The sequence below is a fragment of the Agelaius tricolor genome, unplaced genomic scaffold, assembly GCF_023055355.1.
Source record: "Agelaius tricolor isolate 1412-34295 unplaced genomic scaffold, bAgeTri1.0.p SCAF_37, whole genome shotgun sequence".
Classification (NCBI taxonomy): Eukaryota; Metazoa; Chordata; class Aves; order Passeriformes; family Icteridae; genus Agelaius; species Agelaius tricolor.
In genome coordinates this window covers 2,695,348-2,701,025 of record NW_027269297.1, presented here as the reverse complement: position 1 = coordinate 2,701,025, position 5,678 = coordinate 2,695,348, and the positions used below count along the sequence as shown (strand labels likewise).

General features: G+C 53.3%; 1 long non-coding RNA gene across 1 annotated transcript; it reads right to left on the bottom strand.

Moving 5' to 3' along the window:
- Positions 1–1,704: 1,704 nt before the first annotated feature.
- On the bottom strand, positions 1,705–4,983 carry LOC139603123 (uncharacterized). Its single transcript, XR_011683584.1, has 3 exons — positions 4,848–4,983; positions 4,480–4,581; positions 1,705–2,499 (listed from the first exon to the last, which is right to left on the bottom strand). It is a non-coding gene; the product is annotated as an uncharacterized lncRNA (long non-coding RNA).
- Positions 4,984–5,678: the final 695 nt, after the last annotated feature.

The window sequence follows — 5,678 nt, the reverse complement described above, 5'->3', positions numbered from 1 at the left end:
GTTTCAGCATGTGTGTCATTCATTTCGTGTCCTGATACAACAGACCCCAGGTTAGAAGGCTGAGAGGCCAGAAGCCCTGACTTTATTGGAACCCCTTCTTTTGTACCCTGGTTGGATACAGGGGGTCCTGATTGGCCATTTAATCAATGCATTTCATGATTGGCTAATTAAGAAGACACCCTTTGGTAAAACATCTTAGGAGGAAAACAACTTGTTGAAAACACCACCTGCAGATAGTTTCCATTTGTTTACATTTCTTTTTCTCTGCCTCCCTAAAACTTCCCAGACCAATTCATGGGAAAGCTTCTCTGGCTTTCTCTCTCACTGACCAGACTGTTGTCTCCACAGTGCTCCACACCCACCAGAGCTGGGCCAGGTGACCACAGGGGGCTGGAAAACCCCAAAACAGCTGTCCCCACACTCCAGTGCGGAGGAGCTGTGGGGCAGAGAAGGGAGCTCTAATTCCTTGTCCTGGATGAACGAGTAGAAATAGGACTCTAATAATAAAGACACAGGAAAGCTGCTCACCTTGGAGAGCTCCTGCCCCGCTTGGAGAGCTCCTGCCCACCAGCTCAGTGAGGAGGGGCTGCCCCAGGGGTCAGGAACAATCCAGGGATGGCCTGGAACTCGTTTGTGTCCAAACCCCCCTGCCAGCAACCATCACCCCTCACAGAACCCCGTACCAGCAAAGGCCAGAGGTTTGCTGGGGTGGCAGCAGGAGGCTGAGCCCTGGAGCACCAGGACTTGGCACTTGCCATGGTGCAGGATGACTCTGCTCCTTCTCCTGTTGTTTCTGTCAGCAGGAATGGTGACATGAGATCCATCTCCCCCTGCCTGAGGCCCCAGCACCATCCCCTCAGCAGCCAGCCCCTAACACATGATCACCTTATCAGTGATGTCCACAAAGGATCCCCTTATCAGTGACCCACCCCAACAAAGGATCTCTGATCAGAGACCCCCACAATGCACTATCCCCTTATCAGTGACCCCCCCAACACACCATCCCCTTATCAGTGACCCCCCCCAGAAAAGGATCCCCTTATCAGTGACCCCCCCCAACACACCATCCCCTTATCAGTGACCTCCAACAAAGGCTCCTCTTATCAGTGAGCTCCCCACATGATCCTCTTATCAGTGAACCCCCCCCAAAAATCCCCTTATCAGTGACCCCCCAACAAAGGATCCTCTTATAAGTGACCCCCACAAAGGATCTCCTTATCAGTGACCCCCAACAAAGGGTTATCAGTGAGCCACCCCAACAAAGGATCCCCTTATCAGTGACACCTCCACAAAGGATCCCCTTATCAATCCCTTATCAGTGACACCTCCAGAAAGGAACCCCTTATCAGTCCCTTATAAGTGACCCCCCCTACAAAGGATCCCCTTATCAGTGACCCCCCCTACAAAGGAACCCCTTATCAGTGACCCCCCCCCCACAACAAAGGATCCCCTTATCAGTCCCTTATCAGTGACCCCCCCAACAAAGGATCCCCTTATCAGTGATGCCCCCAATACACCATCCCCTATCAGTGACCCCCCCAACACATGATCCCCTTATCAGTGATCCCCCCAACACAGATAATCCCCTTATCAGTGCCCCCCAAATGTGATCCCCTTGTCCCCCTTGCTGCCAGTGCAGGATCCCAAGCACTGCAGTGACACCAAACTCATTCCAGGAGAAAAAGCCCCACACTCCCAGCCAGCTGATTTCATCCACCTTTACTGTGCCAGCTGCCACAGGAGGGGTCAGGCAGGGTCCCCCCCACAGCTGTGGGGTTTGGGGCTCTGCTGTCATTGCTCTGTGGCAGGGCAGGGTTGGGGGCACATCCCTGCAGCCTCTGCTCTGGGGGTGCTGCACAGGCATGGGGAGAGGGATTCCCACACACCCGAGCTCCAAAACTCCTTATTCCATCCCAGCAACTGATTTGGAAATTGTCTGAATTGGTACCAACATCACTGGCAGCATAATTTGGTTTCACAGTATAAAAATCGATTTCCCTGCTAGGATGCAATGGCTCCTGCTCTTCCCCTGGTGCTCCATGGCCACAGGTGCCAGGAGCATCTGTGGCCATGGGAATCCTTGGGAACCTTCTGATACACTTAGGGAATCTCCTGATATGCATTGGGAATCTTCTGACACACACTGGGAATCTTCTGATACACATTGGGAATTTTCTGATACACATTGGGGATCTTCTGATACACATTGGGAATCTTCTTTTTTTCCCCCGCCAACTGGAAAATTCTGGTCATGAGACTCTGATCAGGACATTTTCTATCAATGTGCTTCTGTGCTGAGAGCAGATGCAGCAGGGATTTGCTGATATTTTCCAATCCCTGGGATACAGGATATCCAGCAAAAATCAATGGGAAGGGATCTGATGGCCTTCATGGGAGGACCATGAGGGATTTATTGTCAGGACCTGCACTGGATGGGTTTGGTGTTGCTGGGGAGTGAGGCTGGTGCTTCAGGGGGTGCTGGTAGCTCTGGTTTTACATCTGCAAATGAAAAGCAAGGAGAAAAGAGAGGGATTTGGGATTAGCCAAGGGGAAAGGTTCTGGAAGGGACAGTAAGGTCCTCTGAAAACCTCAGCTATCCTGATTGCAATTAAACACCCAGCAATTAAGTGCAGAAAGGAGCTGAACAGCTTTGCTCAAAGGAGGACTTTGATTCCTCTCCCTGATACATGCAAGTGATGTATCATTGATCTTCTCTGATCTTCCTGGAACCTCTGCAAATTCCTGGCTCCCACTGCAGGATGGCAGCTGCTCCTTCCTTCTGCTTCTCCTTCACACACCCTTAATCAAGGCAGCAGTGAAGGGACACATCCCCTTTCCCTTCCCTGATCAGGAGCCAGCTGGTACTTTAGGGGCAGGTGAAATTCTGGACATGTTTTAGGACCCCCTGTGCACACAATTCCCTGTCCTCCCCTCCCACACAGCTCATGGGGCAGTGGGAAGGGAATGGCTCAGCCCTGAGCCTTCCCTGGAGTCTCCAGGGACAGCTCCAAGCTCCTGGCAGAGGCAGGAGGTGACCCTGGGGCAGCTGCCTGGGAATGTTTGCTCAGGAGTGACTCAGCCAAACCAGTGCAACCAGTACGGGTGGGGCACACCCCTGCCGTGCTGAGAGCCCTGTGCCTGCTGCTCAGAGCTGAGTTCACTTTCACAGCAGCTCTGGCACCTGAGCAGTGCAGTCAGGTGATGCTGGAGAGCTTCCCATGCCTTGGCTGGGGCAGGGAGAGGAGCAAGGATGGTTTTGCTGTATCCACCATGTGAAACTGGGGCTGTGCTTTATCTGCAGAGCCATTGTGGTTCAGATGTTTGCTTTAAAAGGGCCAGGGAAGGAAGACTGGATGGTCCTTGCTGTATCCACCATGTCAAACTGGGGCTGTGCTTTATCTGCAAAGCCACTGTGATTCAGATGTTTGCTTTAAATGGGCCAGAGAGGGAAGACTCGATGGTCCTTGCTGTACCCACTGTGCCAAACTGGGGCTGTGCTTTATCTGCAAAGCCATTGTGGTTCAGATATGGGCTTTAAAAGGGCCAGGGAGAGGAGCCAGGGTAGTCCTTGCTGTATCCACCATGTGAAACTGGGGCAGTGCTTTACCTGCAAAGCCATTGTGGTTCAGATGTTTGCTTTAAATAGCCAGGGAGGGGAGCAAGGATGTTTCTTGCTGTACCCACCATGTCAAACAGGGGCTGTGCTTTATCTGCAAAGCCACTGTGGTTTGGATGTGGCTTTAAATGGGCCAGGGAGGGAAGATTGGGAGCAAGGACAGGGGTCTCTTGTTGCCAGCTTGGTGTATGGTGCTGAGTTTGGTAGGTTCTGGGTTACAAACAGTGTCCCAGGGACACAGAGCTCTGTGGGAGCAGGTGACATCCTCTTGTCCCCCTAATCCCACCCCACAGCCCGTCTGTCCCCTTTTCCAAAGGCTGCTGTTTGCTCCTCTGCCAGGGGCTGCAATGACATTTAACAACACAACCAGCCAGGAGAAACAAAGCAGGGGAGAATAGAAACTTTTTCAGCTTGGTCCTGGGAGCACAGATGGGCAGTGTGGAGGTGCCCTCACCCCTGGCTGAGCCCAGGCGAGCCCTGCCCACCTGTCCCAGCAGGTTTGGGATGAGGTGTGTGGGTGTCCCTGTCCCCAAAGAGCCTGCACCTATCCTAGTGCTGGCTTTGGGACATGTGGATGTCCCTGTCCCTATGAGTCCCCCTTACTCTAGCAGTGGCTTTGGGACATGTGGATGTCCCTGTCCCCAAAGAGCCCACACTTACCCCGGTGCTGCCTTTGGGACATGTCCCTGTCCCCAGAGAGCCCACACTCACCACGGTGCTGCCTTTGGGACATGTCCCTGTCCCCAGGAGCCCACACTTACCCCGGTGCTGCCTTTGGGACATGTCCCTGTCCCCAGAGAGCCCACACTTACCCCGGTGCTGCCTTTGGGACATGTCCCTGTCCCCAAAGAGCCCACACTTACCCCGGTGCTGCCTTTGGGGCGCTGCCTGGGCCGGGCAGGGCGGTGGCTCCCGGGGCTCCCGGCTGCACAGGCTCCTCATCTTCCCGGCCACATAGCGGCAGGCTGGGGGGACAGGGGACACCTTTGTGGCACTGGGAATCAGCATCCCCCCCAAGCAGCCTCCCCAGCCAGCCCAGGACCCCAGCGCAGGGAGGGAGGAACTGGATTTCCGGGGATAAGGAGGGCCTGGATTTCCCGGGATAAACGGGATTTATTTCTGTGCCTGCTGTCCTGGCTGTGTTCCAAACCCCTCCAGCACCAGCCCAGGCTGTGAAATATGCGGAGTATTTCCCCTGTCAGCTCTCTCCCCAAAGCAGAGGTTTCCTTACCGTTGATTATTACTCAAACCATTTCCCCGTGGCTCAGCAGAACTGTCCTTTGCAGCTGTGCCTCTCTCTGCCCTCGCAGGCTGCTCTGCAGCGTTGACTCAACAGCTCGGCCTCCTCCTTCCCCCCTCCCTGCCTGCCTGCCTGGCTCCGTGCCCCGCGGATGCTGCTCCCGGAACGCCCGGGGAGGGAGGGCTCAGCCTGGCACTGCCCCGCCATCCCTGCCCGGTGTCAGGAAAATTAACCCACAAACACCAGAGGGTTATGTGCAAAAAGGAGACAGAGGAGTCCTTTGACTTTATTCCAATCAAGGGAGAGGCCATGGGGCATTCCCCTGGGGTCTCTCCAATTTTTGGAGGATGCAGCCTCCTTTTTATCCCAATTTCCCAGCCACATTTCCCTTCTCTCTTTCCCAATTTCTGAGGTACTTGAGAGGTACAGACTTCCCAACACACCTGATACCAGAGATTTCCCTCTAATGTATAACCCTTCTTTTAATTTTTAATTCTTATGGAATTTAGGGGTTTTTCTTCCCCATTGTTTCTTTCATCTCTCAATGTCTAATTTCATTTACCAGCAAACCTAAAGTTTATTTGTAAAAGCAAATATCTTTTTCCATTCATCAATCAGTGGAATCCTCCCCATTGTTTCTTCTATCTCCTAGTGCTAGTTTTATCTACCAGCAGCCCCACAGCTTGTTTGGAAAGACAAATCCACCATTCCTCTTACTGGGAATTCACAGAATTCACAAAATCATTGGGGTGGAAGAGACCTCTAAGACCATTGAGTCCAACCCAGCCCCAACCCCTCATCTAAACCATGGCACCCAGTGCC